Raw genomic sequence first — 25,552 nt, forward strand, 5'->3', positions numbered from 1 at the left:
TTAACAGCGGAGGAAAAGTTCCGACTTAAAGTTATACAGCTGTTCCCTAACCTCTCCATTTATTAACCCTTATGCCCTCCTCGGGCACTTTTGGCCATTTTTCGCAACTTTTTTTGTTTTGATTATTTTTAATTCATGGTCATTTTGTCAGTTTTACAGCTTGTGGCATGAATTTTTACAGGAACTTTTCTTTCTAGTTAAATTTTTTAAATCCAACATGTTTTACTCTAACATGTCATTTATACTCTCAATGAATTTTGTACCCTCTGGATACCTTCGAGGCAAAAATGTATATGTACAAAAAACCTGCTATTAAATCACCATACATCATGTTTTTTTCTACTTTTTCATAAATCTCTTTAACAACTTCAGACTTGCTCAAAACTACCAAACATTCAGTAATTCTCAGAATTTTAACCCTTTTAATGCCAGTTTGATTATTTGAAAAATGTAATTTTTTTCTGCAAAAAACACAAAAAGTGGAATATTTTCTATATAATAAATAGTAGAAAGGTAGAAAATTATTATTAAATTACATAGTGCCAGATATACCCTCTGGACATCTTCGAGGCAAAAATGCCCCCATTGACTTCCATTAAAACCACATTTTTTAACCTTTCGATGCACAACATGGGTCAAAAGTGACCCAGATGAGTTTCTATTATCTATATCTTTGGAATAAATTAATTTCATCATTCAGTCCTCCAGGTATTCCTCAATTAACTCGTTTTTAATCATCAAACATCCTTATTTAATTTTTAACTTTCTTACTTTTTTAGTTAAACCACATTTTTCATCACTACCCCTCTAACGCGCAACATGGGTCAAAAATGACTCGTATCTATTTCCTGTGTTATTTCATGTATATGGCTAAGAGTTTCTATGATACTTTGTTCAAGATTTATTTTTTATCAGTTACTATTCCAATTATGCAGTATATATCTTGTTTTTGTAATGTACAAATCATCATTTTTAGTTTCCCTTCCTTTCTTAATGAACAATCAGACCTTTTGTATTTCTACATCAAGTTTACACACATCAGTAACAGTATCCCCATTAGTATCCCACTAAGTACTTTGGTGTACGCCGGTCATGCAGATAGTGATCCAGATCAGCTGATTACTCCCTCTCTAGTGGGAAGGAGACATGGTGAGGCAAATTATTGGCTTTGCCACATGTGGAAGTCCAGATGGAAGGATTGCCTGCCGGTGTCAACAGATGCACTGACAGTCTCACCCATGGTTTTTTGAACATTTTGAAATAGCACCTCCCCTGTAAGAACTTAACATACTAAGTTATCTCAGCTTAACATGATCATTGCATCGCATCTTTTAGCTGAATAGTACAAACAACTAATTTGATTTAGTAATGTCAACGTTTTTTGTGAGAAAACATAAAAGAATAAGGAATGATTGCTAAAAAGTTTAGTAGAAACAAAATCTGGGTTTACAGTGTAGTCTGTACTAACCCTTGAGCACTAATAACTTCCTTACCTAAGTACTTTACATAAAGGAATTTAAGTTATTTGAACTAAAGTGCAATTGTTTCTTACTTAAAAAGCCTTTTTAAGTACAATGCAAAAATCTCTATTTTACTCTACTACGGTCATAAAGTTAAAGTTACATGTTTTTTTCAAGGCAATCGGTTTGCTTGATTTTTTTTTTAAGTAAGGTTAACTAATTGGAATTTATAGTGTACTTGTAGTAAACATGGGCAAGCCCAGGTGGGGCCAACATGGAACCCATGGACAAACCCACATGGAACCCATATGGGTGCCCACATGGACATGCTGGCTGGGATTGTATGGCATGAAATGATGGAAAAGACATTTAAGACTGTGGCAGAATAAGTACAATGAACTGATAGGGGTATTACAGATACATCTGCATTAAAAATACTATTTGAAACATGGAAACATGGCTAAACATTTCAATATTTGAGGGTGAGGATCTTCTAATACCCATGTTTTCAACAGCCCTTAAAGAACTCCTTCTTCCAGAAGGGTTCTCTGTATTGAAACGGTTCTTACAGGAACCCTTAGTCTTACCCTTTTGCAACCCTTAATTCTAAGAGTGTATTCAACAGATCCTTTAGTGTCTCAATTAATAACTCCTCCTCCTACTCTGTCCCCTCATCCTCCGGTGTCCCCCAAGGTTCCATACTTGGCCCAATTCTCTTCTCCATCTACTTGCTCCTGTTAGGTCCGATTATTCAAAAACATAATATCTCTTTTCACCTTTACGCAGGTGATACCCAGATCTACCTTCCGCTTGAACCCAAGGACCACAAAAAATTACACGACCTCAATAACTGTCTCCATGATGTAAAAACCTGGATGGCAACTAACTTCCTTCAAATAAATGAGAAAAAAACAGAGATAATCATATCTGGTCCACAGCATCTCACTAACAGTATCTCATTTCATCTTGGTCCACTATCCCTCTCTGTTAAACCACATGCAAAAAAATCTTGGTGTTATATTCAATTCAGGTTTAAAATTTGTCAAACAAATCAATCACGTAGTCAAGGTTAGTTTTATGCAGCTCTGTATTATCTCCAAACTCAGACCAATTCTCTGCACCTCTGACTTATAAAATCCTTCTGTTTGTCTTTAAAGCACTAAATGGCTTGCCCTCCCATCACTGAGCTCCTGTCCCCATACCACACCGTCAGAGAATTGAGGTCATCTAACAAACAACTCCAGTCAGTCCGGAGAACTGAGACAAAAAGTTATGGAGACAGGGCCTTTTCTATCTGTGCCCAAAAACTTTGAAACTGTCTCCCCCTACATCCAATTCTCTGTAAATATTGAGATTTTCAACAGCCATCTGAAAACTCATTTTAACTCATTGGCTTTTAACTGTGCCTAACTGAATCACTCCCTGGCTTTTTTCCTAAAATTTTATAGTATTGTGATCATAATTGTTGTTGCCATAATAATTACTATTATGAGCAGTTGTTACTTTTTATCGCTTTTAAATTTGACTCACTTTCTTCTGTTTCTTTTCATTCTTTGAATGCTGTCTTCTGTAAAGCACTTTGGATCATTTGTGTTGTGTGTAAGCTGCTATATAAATAAAGATGATTTGATTTGATATGAAATGAAAGATTTTTTCATAGAACAATACATGAAGAGATTAAAAGAACAGTCTTTGATTTTTGTATACGTGCAGATATTTGAGCTGATTTTTTTTAAATGTAAAAGTTAACATTTTCTTGAGAAATATCACACATAAAACGAAAAATGCTTTTAAATGCCATGTAAACACAGAGCACAGAGTTAGGAAAAAGTGTTACATTTCAACACCACGTCTAAAACTTGACTTTACATACTTTCAACCCATGACAAAAACGTTTTTGAAAGAAGTATTTTCATTTATTTACCTACAAAAAAATTCTTCTGGGTTGTAATGACATGGACACAAAACTTAAGGGAATGTAACAGCAGCTGTAAAAAATAGCTATTGCATTCTTAACAAAAGGAACAAAAAGAAAAAATAAAATATTATCACAGAACAGGGGTCCTCAAATGGCGGCCTGTGGGCCACTTTTTTTGGTCTTGGTGCAGAGCTCACAGCCATAGTTACGCACGGATTCATAACGCGCTCAGGAAGGTCAGGGGGATTCAGAGAAAATGGACATGCATAAGAACGACTGTTGTGGCTCAGACGTGTACTTTTAAGTCAAGTTTTCACTCAGTAGGTGAGGGGAGGACTCTCTTTCTGTACTCTGCACTGATCCTAGGTCGGGTGAAATAATCACTCAGTAGGTGAGGGTTTATAGCTCTTTGAGCAGTATATAGCAGCAGTCAGGGCAACATCTCAGCAGAATCCTACTCCCACTCTCTTTGTAGCATCCCTCCTGAGTGAATAACGGTTGACTCTCGTACTGATGGTTTTCGTGGTTTATTTTAACTTGAAAAGTCAAACTGTAGTTGCAGAAGTCACAAAAGCACAAAAATCCACCGTAAGAGCTTAATGCCTGCACAGGAGGTGCTAGGTTTTCACTTTCTACCGTAGCTCTCTTTATTTACGTTGCTCCACTAACTGTTCTCACCGTAGTCAGGTTACCTTGTGTTACTTTAGTCACTTCCTTTCAACCGCCTTCAAAGTAAAAGTCTGCTACTGTTAAACAGGAAGTAAAGTTACCTCAGCTTAAATCAATAAAAAACTTACAAAATAAACCATTACAAAAAGCTATATCTGTAGAAACGCTTAAGGCTCAACATTTACACTAAATTTGGTTACTTACACTCTTTCTGGACTCTGCACTGATCCCAGGTTGGCTGAAATAATCTCAGGGTCTGATCAGACATTGTGGACAACAGGTTGCCATTTTAAAGCCATTAACAGTTATGCTGTATGACTGTTTATAATGAATATTCCAGTCTTGTAAATTTAGCACCAGTGGGTCTTAAAAACGTTAAAAATGCAAAAAAAAAAAAAAAAAAAATGTCACCTGATACAAGGACAGCATGACTGACCTGTTTAGATTACTTGCAAATAAATCCTCTGTCTACAGTGTAGCTGATTAAGCCATACTCTGAGTGAGGGTATGGGTATATATATATATATATATATATATGAACATCCAAGAAATCATGTCTGGCCCTTGGCTTTCTGTCCTTGAAAAATGTTGGCCCCCAGGAAAAACTAATCAAGGACCCCTGTCATAGAAGAATGTTTTTTTGTTACCTCATTGCATTCATCAAGATGGTCAATCTTTTCATCTGCCATATTGCAGTAATATTAGTCACACAAAATCCTGTATTCAAATAAGCTGAGTCTCCATAGCATGATTGTTTTGCATCTTCACATGTGCTTGGATGCCAAGATAGTCCTGATCAACTAAAACAATGTGACAAAGATTCAGTACTACTGTAAGGTTGTTTTTATATTTCTTTACTGTTAGCCTTGGTGATGACTTCTATTTTAGCTTCCTTTCCCCATAAAGAACACAACCGTGTACATGACTTTCCTCCACTTTCACATAGAAGTCTCAAAATCCATGAAAAGGAGGATGTTTATCTCGATACACAGGATGTAAGAGAGGGGAATTGTTTATACTGTCTCATTTGACATTGAATGACATTTTCAGACTCTCTTTTGCATTTTCTTGTGTGATGATTTTCCAAGTGTCTGGAATTTCAGCCAGCCTTGCATTGTATGCATCAGCAAACTCTCTGTTGAATCTGGTTAGTACATATTTCCAGTAGTCTGAAGCCTGAAGGCTGGTATCTGGAGCAATCAGCCAGTCAGAGTAAATCTGAGTGTACTCTTTGTAAGGGTGTGGTTCATTATTTGTGTCTTCACAGCGAAATGAAATGTCACTGCACACCATTGAAGTGCATATGTCAGTGCTGAGTTTATTTGTATGTGTCCATCTGTATCTGCCCAGACCATCTGGACAGTGCATTGAAGTTTGGTGCTCTTTGTGCTCAGTTCCCCCCATCTCACAGGGAGCTGAGCAGAATGGACACTGTTTACCACATCCAATGACTCTTTTGAAAAGCTCATTCTCAGGCTTTACATGAAAATTGGATAGCTTGGTTTTGATTTTAGTCTTTTTAAACTGCTCTCTAAGAGCTTCTTCCATGTCCTTCACACACACAGTGAGCCACTGAACAAACTGTTCCTGGTTGACGTTGTTCAGGATCATGAAAGGACCGAGAGCATCCTCAGAAATGACCAGTTTATCACCGAGTTCCTGACGGATATCCTGAATCACTTCCTGCAGGTTGTCACTTTTCTTTGCTTGAGTTGTGTGTATCACATCATTATTCTCCTGATACTTGACCTGAGATGCCGCTCCTCACACTCAGATATTAAAGCAGACTCACTGGCCATGAGTTTGAACATTTCATCATGGATCCATTTCTTAACAAACTGCCTATATGAGCAGATGTATTTCAGGTAGTGGTCAAAGTTGTCCTTTGAAAGCAGATCCAGTAAGACTGAGTGCTGGAAGAACATTCGTGTGCTGAACTGGAACTTTGTCATCATTTCTCCAGTGATATCAGGACCCAATGAACAGTTGATAAAGTCTTCAACAGCCGGTCTCAGGCAGTGCTCTGTGAACTCTTCTGCCTCCTTCTGGCTCTGGTTTAGTTCATAGAACTCATCCTTGAAGTTAGCACAGAACCTCTCTTTATTTTGATTGAGACATCTGGAGGGATCATTCATTTGAATGAAATCATCATGCATTTTCTGAAACTCTCTGGCTGCATTTGCACAGATGTGCTGTTTCAGAGAAACCTCAAAGTCGATCTCTATCTTCAAATTCTCGTGGCTTTTCAGTTCCTTGTCAATAATATGAAGGATCTCCTGGATGAAAGTATTGTGGTAGTTGTTCTTTCTTTCCACCTTTTCTTTCACAAACTGTGTGCAGTCGTTAATAATGCCGTCAGCTACTCTTTGTAGCACCATTTCATCTTCAGGTCTGAAAATTTTGCCGAGCCACTTAAAGAAGCCCCCTTTAGCTGACCATTTGAAAGAAATCAATCCTGATTCCCTTTGCTGTTTTTTACTCAACAATTCACATGCTCGACTCCCCTTGTGTTTTAGATTTTCTCTTAGGTAGTGGACTACATTTCCAATGATATCCATGGTCTCTTGTTTATAAAGGCTTGGTTCCTTCAACATTTTATTCCACATTTTGTCAAATTCTTCATCCAGCTTTTTGTCTGTCATGTCCAATTTTCTCTTTCTGCATTCTTCGATCAGTGCTCTCACTCCCTCTACTAATTCTTTTGTGTGGTTCACCTTGATTCTGTCAAGATCTGTCATTCCCTTTCTGGTGTCTGCTGCAACTGTGAGTTGGTTGTATACAGAGCTTTCCATTTCTTGACGAAGGCTCCTTGCACTGTTGGCAAAGTCCTCTCTGTATGCTTCAACAAGATTGACATGACCCTCAGTTTGCTTGAAGTACATCTTCAGATTTTCAAGAAGTTTTGTCTCCCATTCAGACAGCACTGTGCATGCTTCACTTCTCAACGCAGTGAGTAGTTGTTCAAGGTCAAAAACCTCTGATTTCACTCTGCCAAAGTTAGAAATCTTAGTCTCTGCTGTTTTTGTCCATGAGTACATGTCTTTTCTGAACTCCCATTCCCATTTATTGAATTCTGTGCAGAGTCTCATGTATGCCTCAGCCACCAGGCTGTTTCTGAAGCTGAAGATGAAGTTCTCATGTTTGACAGAGTTCCACAGGCTTGTTATCCACTCTGTAAACTCCAGGAGATTGTTGGAAGAAGACTCACAATTTCCCAGGACTTTAAGGATGTTTTTCTTGAGCTCATAAGTGACCTCACTGTACCCTGCATTAACTGGTGCCATTGGTGGGCTCCCATTCCAGAGTCCTGGGACGTAGCAGTTCCCAGTGTCTGGACTGTACTCCATCACATCAGTGAAGCTCTTGTACTCCTCCTTGTTCTCCATTCTGGCGGCTGCCTGGTTCATCTCATTTAACTGTTCCAGGAGCAGTTCTCTTTCTCGTAAGTTCTTCTCAGGGGCTGATACATCTGCCACGTTCTGGTGAACAAACTGACATCTGCGTTTTTTGCCCACAGATTTTATTCTGATAAAGGCGTGCACAACTATCTGCAGGATGTCCTTCAATTCTGTGGAATTCTCCATTGCAATGTTGATGATAGTGATGTCACTCAACCCCACAACAAGTGTTGCTAGCTCATTGTCATGCTCATAGCTGTTGTCTAGTTTTGAAAGCTCTGGTGACTTTAAGCCCTCAGTGTCAATGATCACCAAGAAGTCACACTTGAGTTCTTGTTTGATGTCTTCACTGACTTTGATGAGCAACATGAAGGCACCTCTGGTGCATCGACCACTGCTGACTGAAAACTGTACTCCAAACATGGTGTTGAGGAGAGTAGACTTCCCTGTACTCTGAACTCCAAGAACTGTGACCACCAGTATCTTGCTCTTAGGAGACACCAAGTCATTGAGCTGAGTCAGAACATCAGTTACCCATCTGAGAGGAATGTTTGAAGCATCACCATCTACAAGCTCAAGAGGAAATCCATCAAGCAACAACCCTGCAAACAGTTTGGGCAGATGAGCTAACTGTTGACATGATGGGTTTGTTTCTGGGAGAGAAACTGAGGCTTCATAGATCTGACCCATTTCACGGAAGAAGTGTTCAATCCCAAGTGAGCTGTTGGAGAGTTTTTCAGCGATTTTTTTAATTTCATCTTTGTTTTCAGGACTTTTGTTTATGTTTTTGTAATCCTCTCTGAGGCCTGACAGTTTCTCTCGAGACAGATTATCAAGGTTCATCTTCATCCATTTCAGGAAATAATATCTCTCAATACCTGGTCTTTCTATTGCATTGAGGAAACATGTCATTGCATCAGACATGTCAGAAGAGTTCTGCTGTGCCCGAAGTTGTTTTTGCTTTTTCTGAAGACCACTTTTGTACTTTTCTATGTTTTTTGACCCAACTTTTCTCAGCCGGATCATTTCCTTCTCATTGCTGGTCAGTTCCTTCCATATTTCTCCCTGCAATGGTAGCTGATCTTCTTTGTATTTCAGGATATCTTGAATTTGTGCAGTGATGGCATCTGCATTTTTCTTTGCTGTCTGACACTCTGGACAGTCTTCATCAACCCAGATTCCCAGTTCATGGGCAACGTCAGCCATCTGTTCAATGTTCATCTTTTTCTTTGACTTCTCCACCACACTGTTGACTGTTTTATGTAGTTTTTTGATAAAGTCTGCATCGTTCATTTGCTTGGTCTTCAAAAGGATGTTGTTTTTTGTCAGGTTCAGCTTGTTTGCCACCTTCTTCAGAGCATCCACATTGAATTGCTGGCTCTGATGGTTTCCCACCAGGAAGATCTGTGCCTTGTGGTTTTGGTTTGTGAGCAGGTTGCAATCAGGGTCCAGGTTGTCAAAGAACATAAAAACCGCTGCAGATGTCTGACACAGAAAAGAAAACTGTGTCTCAAATGAAGCAATGTCTCCACGAAGGTTAGCTACAGCTACTGGCTCACTGAAAACATCCATGTTTTTGTTCCCACCAGGTAGATACCAGGTGATTTCAGTCAGTCCATTAGATATTCTTCTTGGACAATCACCATTTTCCATGTTACGGTGAACAAATGTATCATGGTACTGCTGAGGATTACTCAGAAGCTCATTGAGGATCTTTGACTTGGACAAGGAGCACTCACCCAGTCTCACAAAAGAAACCATTGGAAGTTTAGAGACAACAATCCTGTCTTCAATAAAGCCCTTGGATTCTGAAAGTGATGAAGGTCTGTACTTTTTCACTATGTCTCTCATGGCCCAAAGCATAAGTGTGCACTGCTCTGTGCCACACTTAGGAAGCAGCAGAGGCACAGAAAACTGACACATGGACATTTTGAGGGCCATTTCTTGTTGTACAAAACCATCAGAACACAGAAAGAGAGCAGTGATTATGTCAAGAGGGTTCAGCTTGTCACCTGACTGCAGATCACCAAAAAGATCATCAATATCTAAATCTGTTCCTTCTGATTCAGCATCACAGGCAGATTCACATTCAGATGTAAACTCTACATTCCTAGCTGTCGCATTGACCATCATCAGTTTCTTTAGAAAATACCATGGAAGATCTGAATTACAGCTGGTGGGTTCATCAGTGATGGACTTCTTATTGATCTGGAGTATTTCACTCAGGGATAGCTTCTCCTTGAAGTGATGCTCCAGTCCCAGATCCTCCAACAGGCTCTTCAGTTGTGTCTCTGTCAAAAACAATGTTTAATAAAAATCAATCCAAACCGTCCTCTTAACTTTCTGTCTATGTGGTTAGGGCTGGGCAATTTACTGCAAATTAGTTTAAATCACAATATGGCCTGCTGCAATTTTCAAATCACAAAAGTTGCAATATTTCTTTAACTTGAAATGTGTCAAAGTACCTGTTTAATAAATCAAATTTTTTTCACCAGCAGAGATTTTATACACATTTCACCAACATTCAAGTGTCCATTGTTTTAATGGTTTACAAGATCCTCTTTTTGTGTTTTATGTATGTTTTTCTTAATCAAAATGAGCGACATAAAATGATAATGTCCTTAAACAAAGCAAATGACATCACATTTGCAATATGAGCAAAAGTAGTTCGCTAATTCTATCTTAAACTAATGAAGCCTAGTGTTACTTCACGAAAGTCATACCCCACCTGCAATCAGCTGGTAGCCAGCCTCACCTCCTCCACCCCAGCTGCCTCCTTTATAGCTTAAAGCTTGTTGCACCTTCAGATTCAGATTCACGCCTCTATGGATTAATTGCTTTGGCAACAATTTCATTGTTTTTAATACACATGGTCTTATTCATTGAATTATTTATTGCTTGAATTTGTTGAAAAATACATAAGATTAACCCAATAATAAACACATATTAAATGGCAATGACAATATTTGGAGAAAAAAAATTGCAATTACATTATTTTTGAAAATTGTTCAGCCCTATATGTGGTGATAGCTGTTCAAATTCGTAATCTACTCAGGAAAATTCTCCGTTATCCTCTATTGAGAATTTCTCTTCTCGGGAATTAGCCAAGATTATTTTCTCTGAATGTTCTCTGTCTATTGTCTTATTTTGCATGTTCACGTAAAACTTCCTTCAGTTTCCTACTCATACCCATACACATGCATGCTAACAAATATACACAGTCTGCACCTCTCACTCAGCAGTCTGTCTCTTTCTCTTTACCTTTTAAGTAAAACACAGAAGTACTGAAGCAGGTCAAAACTATTGGGGTAACTACAGGGCCATGAAAAAGTATTTGCACCCTTTCTGATTCCTGATGTTTGTGCATATTTATCACACTTAAATGTTTCGAATCCTCAAACCAATTTTAATATCTCACAAAGACAACCAAAGTAAACAGAAAACGCAGTTTCTGAATGACTATTTTATTTTTTAAGAGGGAAAAAAATCCAAACCTATCTGGCCCTATGTGACCCCCTTGTTAAATCATGAGTTAACTGTGATTAACCATAGTTCTTAGAAAGCTGAGCTCAATTTCACTGGCCACACCCAGGCCTGATTATCGCCAGATTTGTTGACTGAAGAAATCACTTAAATAGAAGCTGTCAGACAAAACGAAGTAGGCTACAAGATGTCAGAAAAAAACGCATCATGCCACGATCCAAGGAACCTCAAGAACAAATAAGAAACAAAGTGATTGAAATCCATCAGTCTGAAAAAGGTTACAAAGCCATTTCCAGGGCTTTGGGACTCCAGCGAAACCACGGTCAGAGCCATTATCCACAAATGGAGAAAACTGGGAACAGCCAGCTCCGGCAAACCAAATGACTCCAAGAGTGCAACGACGACTCATCCAAGAGGTCACAACAGAACCCAGAAACACATACAAAGACCTGCAGGCCTCACAGGCCTCGGTTAACCCTTAGAGGTCTGAGCCTATTTTGGCCGTTTTTGAGAACTTTTGATTTTGCCTTTATATACCCCACAAAAAAGTTTGACCATACCCATGTTCGGTATCTTTTTTTTTTTAATAAGAACTGTATGTCTTACTTGTGCCTTAAATAAATTAATAATCGTTAGTTGTTATGTAGAAAGACTGTCTCTATCATGGGCTAAATGTCTAATTCATCTCCAGCATTGTATTTCTAAAAAAGTGGACAACAGCATGAGCACATCAATCTTGAGTTTTGGTCTTGAGTAATAGCCTAAATGTTTCAGTTGCACAGTGAATGCTGAGATTAGACAACTACTGCTAAAGAGTTGTAGACAGTCCGAGCTGAGACAGGGATAAGATGTTTTTACCTGTAGGCTGAAATGTTGAAGGAAATGTTTTTTTATTGAAGGCAGGACGAGAGCCAGAGAGTGGGAAAAGAGCAGCACTGTCAGTTTAATTTTTCCTTTACAACAATGGAAAATCAATCAGATTAGATAGTGTAGGGATTAGACTGTGGTAGGGCTGGGCAATATGGCCTAAGATTTATAATGCGATATATTTTTGCTATGTCTCAGTACACGATATGTATCGCAGTATTTTGAAATGTTGTCTAAGTAGCTGTATAACGTTTAATTCAGCTCCAAATGACACTAGTTTGGTGATTAAAATAAACTGTTCTATTGGATTTTAATAAAATTGTTAGCAGACTGTTTTATTTTGAAAAAGACATTATTCAATTTTTTTCAGTAATAAATAAAAAATACATAAACTGTGAAATACTTGGTCTTTTATGGTGTGTGGAGAGTTCTGAAATGTTCTTGGAGGGGGGGGGTCAAGCAGGAAGCAGCGGGAGCCGATCTGAATAATCAATCATCACACTGCTTCCTCAAACTAGAAGTGTTGCCGTGGTAAACATTGAAATTTATGTCACAGATATTGCAACCTTTGATCGCTTTCTATCAGCCATGCTTGTTTTGTTGATTCAGTGAGCTGCTACCAACATCATTACTCATGCGGTGCAATACTGCATTCATGTCCGGCATGGAAAATTGACTAGTCTTCCACTCTCTTGCAATCACAAGGATGCATTTAGGTACAGAAACATGGTACCATTTGATTTTATGTGAAGCTGTACTCGGGATTACTGACGGAATTCGGTCAGTACCGGAATTGGGTACCCATCCCTAGTTTCTGACAAGTTCATAGCATGAAAGTGTCTTTACAGCTTATGTAAGAAACTCTCCTGTGGGATCATTGGGGGGGGGGGGTTGTAATCCTTGCTTTTCAACAACACTGTGGCCACGTCTTTACTGACATGTTGTGTTACTGCCACCGTTATCTTGGCATCAATGAGTTTTACTTGGTCCAGCACTTGGGTTCTGTCTGAGTTTAGTGCCAGCAGTACCAGGTTGCTGGTCGCTGGAGAGTCTCCGCTGCTGTTCCTCAACTCATTCTTTAAACAATGCAGACATCACAGATCACTGATGGGACAGGAAGGGTCAGAGATATGGATAGGAGTTTAAATAACTAGTCTATAAAGGCATTTAGAGGTTTTTTTGCCGTGTAAAATGAAACTTCTCCTGAGTGGGATTAAAACAGCTGTGCTCAGGATGACAAATGTTTTCCCTGCGTAACTGTGCCACAAACGCAGACATAGTATCTCGTTTTGGTGAGTGACTCAGTTTAATCTCTCGTCTGATTTAATCCCTCATTATTACAATCTGTAATGCCAAACTAATACCAACTATTTTTATTTATGTATGATTTAATTTTATGTCAATAAGAAGTGAAATTGTGGTCTTGATCACTTAAGTTTGAACGGGACATCAATCCTGTGTCGTATTTAACTCAAGTTCTCATCAAAAAAATTCCTCTCATAACGATAAAAACAATTAATTATAATTGAACATTTATTCCTAATCTGGACACAGGCTGTTTTATGACATGAGAGGTCAGCATGTTTCAAAATTATTCAAAATTAAAGATCCCCATCTCTAGTTCTCAGGGTGGTGGTAGAGGAACCCTATAGCACTTTCCCAGGGTTTGCATTTGGATGTATCACTGTTATCCTCATTAAACATAATTACCCATTGTTAATTGTTCTCAAAGTTATGGCAAACAAATAGGTCTGTGGACTGATTTCATTTACTTACTTTTGTGTTCAGATGTTACAGCAGCCTCAGAGGTGTCTATCTTGAATTCTGCAGATTCCTGGATGAAGGTGTACAGCCCTGGTGTGTCCTTTGTTTCCTGTCCATCTTCTCCCTCTGTCCCATGAATCTTGGTGTAGCTCTCCACTTTACCAGCATGCCTCTCTACTTGGGAATCCTCCTCGATGCTGTAACTAAAGACTGATAACTTTATAGCAGTGCAGGGCTCTGTGGAAAAACAGATGATTCATTAAGGCATTTGTTTTCACTGAAATCTTCATAAAAACTGATATTATTTTATTGTTCTTGTATTTTGAAAACTTTCTACCTGATAAGTGAGAGGTGTTCTGATACCGTTGTTTTCCTTCCCAGTATCATTCTGATACCAAGGTGTTGGGTATCAGCTGATATCGAATACTGATCTGATCCCAGTGTGATCTTTCTGGACTAGTTGTCCAGACTAGCAAATTATTTTAGACCTATATTTGACTCAGAACATGGCTCAACAAATGAATCCTAATGTACAGCATCTCTGTGAGCTTAAAGTTGTTTTTCTGCTGATTATTGAGTTTTACTGCCAAATATTAAAATAATAATACAGGGGCCTTCCTCACATGCTCTCTGCCACTTTCTCCATTATGCTCTATTCGGGCAGCATGACATGGTTATGGAACAGCCTGCCATTGGCTGACAGACCCTCACAAAGGGTAAACAATATGATGGTTAGCATTCAAGCTAGCAGTAATAAATGATTGGTATTGGATTAAAATTAAAGACGTTCAGTATCGGGTTGATTGGTGTGGATTTAATCATCAAAGTCCCCAAAAGTCCAATGAGTTCCAGGCTCGCTTAAAATGCTGCCACTAGGGATTCAAAGGCATCAATAGCATCAATAAGAAGGCACAACAGCTAGCTTTAAGAGGACAAACAAATAATAGGAAACGATTTATGGTTCAAAAGTTATTTAACTTTTGATAAGCCATGTTACTTCTCTGTGAGTACAGCAGCGCCCGTCTGGAAGGCATTTAACGATCACAGAGAAAAAATGTCACATAGCCACCATGCTTTGCTGCTGCAGTGGGTCCTGTGGTTCTTCTTCACTGCTCTTAATACGGTAGCACATGCATGCAGTGTTTTCCGGCAGCAGAGAAGGATTGATTTCTGGCTATAAGCGCTAAAATTTAGTATGGCTAACCAAAGCAAAATATAAAGTTAAATCAAACGGTATCTAATTGGTGCATAAACTTGTGTACCTTCCGATACCAATACCTGCATTTTAAGCAGTATCGGACGTTTTTCTGATACTGTTATGGGAATCAGAACAACTCTACAAATAACAAAGCTAAACTTTACCATTTGCTTCACTGTGATGACAGTCAGCCTTGGCAGTCCATGCTGGACGTGGACGCTCTGCTGCCTTCTCACAGAGTGGTTCAACTACTGAGTCATCACTGGTTTCCTTCATGGAATGACAAACATAAAATGTAATGAATCAATCTTCTCATGATCAGGTTCTCATTGGAGCTGGAGGTGATTTACTTCTATTTAGCATCTTTGTCAAAGACATTTACCTTTGTTGTGTTTGCTCTCTTCGTTACTCCACAGCAAGGACTACATGGACAGCATCTGACTGAAAGGGATGAGACGAGGTTTTTATCCTGTTTTACTGAGCCAGTACAGCTCGAATCTTTCTAGTGTAGTTACATGTGATTCAGCTTGTCAATTCACAGACTGTTGGATTGAGAACGTTGCTAACAGACAAATGTGAAAAGGGGAAATATTATTCTCACTTTGAGGTCTATAAATAAAGCGAAGCACTCAGTCAACTTGAGATACACCAATCACATTCATCATATGTCATATTCACATTCTCATTCATTGTCACAAAGCTTCCTCTTCTTCCTCTGCCACCCTTGCCATGCCGCCTTTGCCAGTGCTGCTCTTAAACCCCCCCCCATCCACCTGTAGGCTCCAACAGGAGGTTTTAAGTGTAGAACACCACTCCTTTAAAATCCTCCATATACATATGTTAGTTGTCTGAGCAAAATGCCAATTTTGTTAGACAAAGTCAAGCTGTTCATTTTGAAAATAATTCCATCTACCTTTCTTTCATCGATCATCAAGCTAATCACTGTCATCACCGTCATAGCATGGCAGTGAAATTTCATGGCTCATATAAACATAAAACTGCTCTGCTGGATCAGTCTTGTTGTAACACAGACACATGCTGAGAATAATTTTCCACTGACAAAGTAAGCTCCTACAGCCTTTAGTTTCTCATGTATTTTTCATAAGGCGCAGCACTTCCTGCTTATGAAGGCGGTCGTTAAAAGAAGAGCCTTTTCAAACGATATGTCTGTTTCCCCTTTTTCAAAAATGTCTGCTTCTTATAAATTATTCAGCCTTTTTTCTTTCTTCTTAGGTTGAAAAAGATAGCTGTAATCACCTCTCAGACTTTTATATAACTATATAAAAGTTTTATATAACTTTTATAGATTCAAGCTCTTTATGGTTGATGTTCTACTGAAGATTTCCATTTTTATTCCAGCTTTGTTTTTTTGCTCTTTTTTTCCTTCTATTTTTTTTATCTCCTGAACTTTTTGGGGCAGAGGAACGAATCATTGTCAAGGAGCACACAAACTTAGTTTGAGAGTAAAACTGTTGGGAGATGCAGAAAGAACAAGGAGTTATGAAGTTGTTAGGGGTAATTCTACTCTTGGTGCCTCTCTCTCTCAAGTACAGCTTGTATGCTCTGTTTACTGTACACTGGCCCTCACTGCCCTGAACCCAACCAGCCTACGAAGAAGACTCCTGACTCTCCAGATAAAGCACTACAGACCAAGCTGTTACCATCCTACTTTTTAAATTTGTGCCATGGAAATATGATCAACAAAAGCATAAAAGTAACTCACCTCTGTTGAAGAGTTTGTTGATTGTAAACGACATTCTTAAATTCAAGAGTTTGTTTTTAATGCAGCATCCCCCTCCCCACTTCACTGGGAAGGAAAACAAGTATGTCCACTTCACACCTCAAGCATCGTGCTGTAAATGCCACCACTCTGCATGCTCTTTCTTTTTTATAGTGCTCAATAAAAACTTTCATTTTCAGTTTTCAGGATAAGATTCCTTATGACATGGCTTTAAATGGAGCACCAGTTAAAATTCAATAAGATCAGATGATGCTGAATCATTTTTTAATCATTAGCATAATGCACAAGTCTTTAACAATAAACTGCCAGAATCCATCAGAGATATGTCTCAAATCAAATCCATATGAAGGTATAAAGTTGTTGTGGGTAGGGTGAAGTCAAGTTTCTTATGGTTCTAATAAATGAGAATTAAAATGAATAAAACTAAATAAAGTAACACTTCTCAGGGCAACAGAAACATCATTGCTGGTATTTTTGGATATGCTATTGAAACTGTAAGTGTCTGAAAACACTGTATGGTAGAATTCACTGTAAATTAATGTTTAGCCGTAAGTGAAAAAATCGCTAAAGCCTCTCAGACACAGAGCAATGGTAGCCTAACAAGCTGGTAACATCCTGTTTACATGGTTCATCATAGAGCAGTGACCTAAAGTTGCTTTTGTACATAATGATGATGAGCAAAGTAGATATCTTGGCATCTGTACATTAACATAGTGATATGGACCACAATAAACCTCTGAATTAATATGGTTAAGTCAGAGGAACTTTTATGGTTTATTGGAATCCAGATTCTAGTTTACAGTAAATTAGGTGAATAAAATCATAAATGTCTCTCCTCATTGCAGAAGTAAGCTGATATCAGGGCAACAAGAGTCACATGTTCATCAAATCCTTCATAAAAATTAGAATTAATATACACCGAGGAGATTGCATTTTTAAATAGCTTTTTCTTTTTTCAAAAGCAGTAAAGAGTAAAATCTTGATCTAATCAGATAAAGCACAAACAATTACACATTGCTGTACAGCCTGAATTTTGTTTGGCAGACTCAGGATGTTTTAGGGGTAGAGGTGAAAATTAAAGGGCATCTATTGTATGCAGTGGGCGCCAGCTTACAAACATTTTTAGTGAAATTGTTCAATATCCTCATATTTGATTGTTCGAACAACAGCTCTGTGATAAAACAGGCTATGAGTTTCAACAATTTATGCATTTATTTTTAAAATGATCTTCATAAAGAGGAGCTTAGTCAGGGCAGAGGTGGTTAGGGTGCTGACATTAGAGCAGAATTCTTCTTATGGCCAAGTGTTTGAAGATATCAGTGACCTTGTTTGGGACAGCTGGGATGTCCCTCTCAATGGATAGCAGGATAAAATCAAAGAGCCTGTCTTCTTCACTTCTGTTCCTGGATGGTGTCTTGATAGGCCTCACTTTAGAATGACTGCAGTCACTGGAGATATTATATACATTAATTTGAGGAGCATGGTCAGGGTAACGAGGAGTACTTTATCACATTTTGTTCACTGAGAGGTCACCCTGGAAGGCACTTTGTCATCTGTCTGAAACAGTACCTTAGAAGGCACTTTATTACACTTGTCCACTGTAGTAGTACTGGAGGTGCTTTATCTTGAATTCTTCTGCTGGAAGGGCACCCATTGAGTTCATTTTATCATGTTTTGTTCACTGGAGGGGCACCCTAGGGGGCAAGTCTCTCACACACAGTGCAATGGTAACCTAACAAGCTGCTAGCATCCCAGTTACATGGTTCATCATAGAACCGTGACCTCAAGTTGTCTTTGTACATGTTGATGATTACCAAAGTAGTGATATTGATATCTACACTTTAGCACAGTGATATGGTCCATAATAAACCTGTGACTTGAGCATATGGTTTACTGGAATCCAGATTCAAAAGTGATTCAGAATCTATACAACTATCTGAGAAGATTACTGATTTACTGATCTTAGGGTCAAAAGCTAGAACAAGGTCCAAGATGTGGTTAAAACAGTAAATAGGTTTATTAACACCCTGTGTAAAGTCAATTGAATTAAATAAAGCAATGCTAAGGCTGTCAATTTTAACATCCATATAGATATTTAAATCAAAAATAATAATCATAGCTATCATGTTTTTACATTCAATAAAATTATTATTTTATCAGTGCTAAGGACGGAGTTGGAATGCAATTCAGAAAATTCAGATAAAAATCCAGCATATGGGCCAAGAGGGCCGTAAACTGTAACAAATGAAACTGACTGAGAGGGTTTTGAAACTGGATGAGAAATATTAAGAACAAGGTCTTCAAAAAAACTATAATTCAACTGTACAACACAACTTGACGGTTGTTCTTGCTCTTGCTGTTACATGACGATGTGTCCTTCGACGAGACACTGAACTCCACTGCTGCGTTGCTCATTTCAAATGTGTATGTACGCCTTTGATTGGGATTAGCTAATACAAATGTTCATTTCTGCATAGCAACCTTTGCTGTCAGTGTTTGAGTGTGGAGTGAAAGGGTGTGAATGTGTACGTGTGACCTGCGGTTAGTAGTGTTTTGAGAAGTCAGGGGGCTAAGATGGTGCTATACAGCACTGCTCTATCTACTGTTTACCATTGTAACAGATGGACTGCAGTCTACACACTGAAGGATCAAGATATGAAAAAAGCATTCCCACAGTGGATGGCTGAGTAGAGACACACAACATCTAGAGGAGGGTCAGATTGTACATTTACAAGTCTAAGACTCAAACAGATAAAATAATTGTAAACATCAACTTTATGTTTTCTTGTTTTTAGACAAGTAAATGAATGAAATGCTCTTTTGTTACAACAAAAGACAAGAGATGCATTTTACTGTCATCAGTAATCTCTGTCCTCAGACAAATCCATCTTGAAAAGCTCCAGTCTACTTAATTTGTGCCGAACCGAACACTGTTCAGACCAATCAGTGTCATATGAAGAGAACGAGGCGGTAGCTAAAGCCGGGTATACACCATGTGATTTCAAGCTGACCATACGACAGTCATGGCAGAATGTCATCTCATACTGCATGAGTAAATTGGTTCCAACACACGACCATTGCGCACGAGTAGTGTGCTCACACTGTACGATCCGACAGTCGTGCACCAGCTGAGTGCTCACACTGTGCGACTGAAATCGGGACGGACTGTGACAGAAACCCCCAGTTTCCTTTTTAAAAAGTCTCACATGCCAAGAGTGAAGTCTTTCTCTCTCTCTCTCTCTTCCACCATCTCTCTCTGTCTCTCACACACACACATACAACCACCACACACACACACACACACCGCATCACCTCTGAGTCAGCTGCAGGTCCGGGTATAGGAATATTTCCTGCTTGTTTATTTCCTTTATCATAGCAGGTATGCATCAGAAAGTCATTCTAGCCATTGTCATGTTAATTTCGGACATTGTCTGACAGTTTACAAAGGAAAAAAATCCCCCAGAGTTGTTTATTCTGCTTGCGTTTCTGTGCTGACCGTGAAGTGTCTGGAGTCCTACGGCCAAAATATCAAACATGCCAGAAATCCTTCCTACCAGTCGGGAGCAGGTCGTCAATCGTAGTCAGGCCGTGGTCTGCCGTCGTACACCCCTGTACACAGCACAACAAACAACGTCCAGTCCGACTGAAAGTCGGCTTGACTTCAGAGTGAGTCGTGCAAGTCAAAACTCATGGCTGAATCGGAGGAAAATCGCACAGTTTACACCCGGCGTAAGGGTGAGGTTTAGTTGGACTCAAAGCCGTTAGTGATGGTTTCCACCAGTAGCCACTAGGATGAGGTTGTGTTAACCGAATATTCTCTGTCATTGACAGATTTTTTTGGAAGGATGAAGAATTTTGAAGGCTGTCCGTCATTTTGACGGACTGGAATGATGTGGATGAGCCAGCATTTCAACACACAGACAGATGCATAGACCTTTTCCATTATGCACACATGGACTATCAAGGTTATTTAATCTATTAAAAATCTTGTATCCAGTGAGCTCTCTCACTGACCTCGACACCATAGATTAGTAAAAGGACATCGGTCTCCATTCTGACAGCGCACTGAGAGGCTGCTGCTGGTGTCTCAGTACGTCACAGAGGGATACAGGTAGGCATGCAGTGTTAAGGGCTTTGCACAATGAGCCCGTTTCATGTTGTTATAATCATGTATGCACACTGAAGCCAAAACTGTCGGCTTTTGTCGTTCCATTTTTTTGGAACAGTTTCGGTTTTATGTAAAATTTCATGTCAGTCCAAGTCATTTAAATAGGTGTTTGATGATTTAAAACAGTTCCCACTGCTTCCACCATGCTTGCTTACCACTGCCCGACCCTCCCCTCTCTCTTTCTCTCGCACCAAAACCTCACTTTAAACACCAAAGTTTGCTCATTTATCATGTGGATATCATCCATGGAAATGTAACAGAGAGATGGGTGATTGATGATTCAGATCAGCGCCTGCTGCTTTATGACCTCCGCCAAGGAGGTTATGTGATATGGTAGGTTTGTTCGTTAGTTACTTAGTTTGTTTGTTAGTTTCTTAGCAATGTAACTCAAAAAGTTGTCGACGGATTTTTATGAAATTTTCAGGAAATGTCAGAAATGGCATGAGGAAGAACTGATTAGATTTTGGGAGTGAACTGGATCACCGTCTGGATCCAGGAATTTTTTTAAGGATTCTGTACTATTGGAAGATAGGGCTAATGGCGGAGGTCTGCACTGTTACCACTTTACACCAGGAGATGGCGGACATGAGTAACTTCAATCCCAGCAGCAGTTTTTGGGTGTGTTTCTGTTCAAAGTTTTGGAGTTTATAGAGCTTGAAAGACACAGGCCTGGTCGAGGAGATGAGTCGGAGCGTAACAGAGAGAAAGACAGCGAATTGTAGCAAGAATACTCACAATGCTGGGAGGAATGGAGGAATATTCACCCTCTGCCATGACTAACTGAAAGTATGAGATAACATTGTACTAGAGTATAAGGGGTAGGAGCAGATAAGTTTTACTTCTTTCTACTCCTTTTCGAACATGAAAACTATGATGGACGATGCATTTTTATTATCTTTCTACTCTTTTGTTTTTTTCCTCCTTTGTCCTTTTTCTCTTTTTCTTTTTATTCTGTTTTGTCTTTTCTGTTTCTTACGCTTTACACTTTAGCTGTTAACATGTTCGAAATAAAACCATAAATAATAATAATAATAACCGGGGTGGGCATTTCCCTGCACCTTATAAATTCAGGTTGGTTGGAATCATGGCCAGGAGAGGGTGATGTTAGAGTGGACATCACATCAAATATAATGCTGGGGTCCCTCAACAGACCCCCTAGTATGTCTTTAGTCTGTTGAGGACTCAGAGCTTGAATTCTGGTCTGCAAGACAGTAGATGAGAGAAAAATACATTTTTAAATAGACATACTATACATACATCATGATATGGAAATGACGCCATGTTCTTCCTCCCACGGGGGGTCTGTGCCCTGATGGTGATGTCCTCTTCCTCAGCCAACAACTCTGCCACGGCCATGACTTCCTCTGCGGCCACGGATGGTCAAGTGTGAGTGCTTCCTAGCTCGTGTTCTTGCTCTGTCCCTTCTCATCACTGACTGTTCGGGGATGTCCAAGTCAGCGGAAATCTTGCTAAGCCTGGTGGTAGGGCCACTAGGGTAGCCTGTCGGTGGGCCACCAGCAGCCCATCGGTGGCCTACCATGTTTTTGTAAAACAAACTGTTAAAAGTCGACAGAAATATGAAATTATGACAATTCTGCCTTTTTGTCAGATATTTATTAACAAGACCTACACACCAACTATAGTCTTATAAAAAAGGCACACTGAAATACTGTTTTAACAAACACAATTAAAATAAATATTGTCTTAAAAGTAAAATAAATTTATATAAATATAAATGCAAACATGGCCAAGTCCTGGGCAATGTTCCTTTTAATTAAAAAAAAAAAAAAAAAAAAAGAAATTTACAGCTTTACTCTTTTCAGCTTTAGTCTTTTTTACTCCTGTAGAACTTTTCTATGCTTGGCTCCTGTCTGCCTCTGTTTCTCTCTGCCCTGCTGATCCGTTATTAGGGTGTAAGAGATTTCATAGTTTTTTAATTGGTTTATTATCAATATACAGTAAATCTATAATATTTCCTGCAATGGGTCACCTATAAAATGTTTTGATAACGAGCTCAATACTGATGTTTAATCAGTCTTTGTCGTTGTGATAAAATATAGAAGTAGAATGTTAATGAAACGATCATTTAACAGTCTGCAGCTGCTGAGGAGAGAGAGGGAGGAAAGAGAGAGAGCGGTTATTCATATAGACGCACACATGCGCCATGGTGAGAGAGGAGCCTAAAGCAGGAGAAAAGTTCAGCTTTGTGTTGAATCCTTTTCCCCTATGAACCACCAACACGTTAGCTTGTATTTGTCTGTCTGTGAGGGGCGTTAGTGTTTGCGTCGCTGTGTGGACGGCATGAAGCCAAAAGTGTCCGCGCAAATACGCACGACGGATGCACCGATATAGACTGGGCCATATGGCAGTTTTTTTGGGGGGGGAAAAAATCCTCCCTTTATGTGTAAATCAGTCATTGAAGCAACCATCCAGCTCCTACACACTGGCAGTGAGCCGAGCACAGTTAGAGGAAGGTGGAGTTTATGACGCTGATAAATTTAACTCACCAAAGCGCCTCACTGAGGAACCCTCCGTGGCTGAAATCCACCATCCATCCATTCAGTGGCTGTGAATAACAGGCCCTGCCATTGGCGTGTGGGCTGTTGCATTATCTGGTAGCCACACTTAACATCTCTCAGGTATGAGGCACCCATGGAGGTGGAAGCCCTAGGCTACAGTACCAGCTAGCCTGTGCGTTACTGCGCCTTTGATCACAGCGTACATTAGAAAATAACAGTGAAAACTTGTCGGGGAAATGTGAGTGCGCAACTTTTTTTTCCTCTGTGCAGAGAGGTGGAGAGCAGTGCACAATTGTGCAGAAAACCCCCTTAGCTCCACCCACACATAACTCTTCAATACTCGTCTTGCAGAGCGGGGCACGCTGTTGGATAAACCGAAGCGCACCCCAGTCTGCTGCGCTCTGGCTTTCATGACAGCGAGGCGGGGAACATTTTCAGCAACGCTTAGCCTGGCGTGGGGGCGAGCAAAGCCTGGTGGCCCGCCAGGCCCATAATGCACTGGGGGAAACCCTGTATCATTATCAAACCATGGCTATGGTAAAATTGTAATTTATCTGTGCTGAGCAGAGACGCTAACATTAGCAAGACTGTGTTAGCGTTAGTTAGCGATTGCTACATGACTAGGCATAGATTGTTTGTTAGTTGTTTGGTCCTATGTATAATTTGTTCATGCTGAGACAAAGTGTTTTCTTACCTGTGTTTTGGCCATTGTTTTCAGTGGAAAAACGTAGCAAAATCACTCCAGGAGAGTTTTGCCACCATCAGTATTCCCTTCAGCAGTGCTGCAAGTTCATGAGGAGGTATATGAGAAGAGGGGCGGAGCTACAGAGCTCAACCAGTGAGAAAAAGGGGAGGGGAGTAGAGTTGATTCTACACGGCTCTCATCGAATATTACATACTGCAGCTTTAAGCTATGAGATAACAGTCAAAAATGTGTTTTGAAGGGTATATATGACAAAAATTATCAAAACCATGGGATTTAAAGATCAAAATATAAGATAAAATTTAGCATTTTGAGGTTTTAAGTTCAAAATACATGATAAAATTCAGAATAATGTATTCTAGGGGTCAAAAAATTAGATTTTTGCCCAAATAATGTTTTCAATGGTCAAAATATGACCAAAAAAAAAAACAAAAAACAAAAAAAAAACATGAGTTTAAAAGTCAAAATATAAGATAAAGGTTGAACTACTGAGTTTTTAAGCACAATATATATCTGTCCAAATAATGTTTTGCAATGGCCAAAATGAAAACAAAAAAATCTAAATTGTGAATTTTAAAGACATAAATATATACATAAAGTGTGTTTAAGGTTAAGATATGAGATAAAGATCAAAATAATACATTTAAAAGGTTGACATATGAGAATTCAGTCCAAATGTTTTCAAAGGTCAAAATAATACAAAAAATTCAAAATCCATGAGTTTTAAAGGTCAAAATATGAGATAAAAATTGAATTATAATTTTCAAAGGACCAAATATGACTTCAAATTCAAAAATTGTAAATCTTTAAGGCAGAAAAGATCTATAGATTTAAGTCAAAAACCACACATTTTAGTCATAATTCTGAGATCCAAAATTTAAAATACGAAATGACAAATCAAGTTTCCTTTCCCACATTCTTAAATTTTATTTTACCATTTCTATTCTTTACCTCTTCTAATTTTTCTGATTTAACCAGGATATTTTAAATCATCAAGTTTAAGTTTACATTTTTACTCTGGAGAAATCTGCAGACCTCATGCCAGTGGGCCAGTTATAATAATAATTTGACATGATCCTGCTATGCCACAGCCTGGATTTGGCACCTGGGCCTTGAATTTGACACCCCTGATGTAGTAGTTTCCCTTTAATGTTCAACACAGAAGATAGTTCCACTTTTTGACATGATTAGTCTAAAGTCTTTGTTTCCTGAATTCAACACTGCAACGATCAGATCAGAGGTCCAGACCTGTCAGTTTGAAACTGCTAACTGAACCCTCAGAGTTCAAATTCTAGAGCTAGTAAAGGGGAGCGTAGTGGTTGGGGGGCTGCACAGTTTCCCATAGCTGGTGTATCCCTTATTTTGGGCAACGAAAGTTCTGTTAAATGCCAATCTAACTGCTTTCTTTTTCTCACTGCCTATTTGAGAAACAGAAACAGCCTGGAGGAGACTTCAGTTTGCACTGTCACCAGCACAAAGTCAGACTGGTTAAATAGTTCAGGAATTGTTTTGGTTAAGGTAGTTTTAGTTAGGGGTGGTGACTGGTCCAATGGCCCATTGCGTGGTTAGCCACGTTCACCACCCCTCTTTTATCTTTTTGGTAGGTGCCTATAGCCCTTTTTATTTCACTGATTTCATTTATTAGCTGATTGATTTTTTTGTGT

General features: G+C 39.1%; 1 pseudogene; it reads right to left on the reverse strand.

Moving 5' to 3' along the window:
• Window positions 1-5,070: 5,070 nt before the first annotated feature.
• LOC121504915 lies at window positions 5,071-16,514 on the reverse strand (annotated as a pseudogene).
• Between the last annotated feature and the right edge of the window lie 9,038 nt (window positions 16,515-25,552).

This window comes from Cheilinus undulatus, linkage group 22, assembly GCF_018320785.1.
Source record: "Cheilinus undulatus linkage group 22, ASM1832078v1, whole genome shotgun sequence".
Lineage (NCBI taxonomy): Eukaryota > Metazoa > Chordata > Actinopteri > Labriformes > Labridae > Cheilinus > Cheilinus undulatus.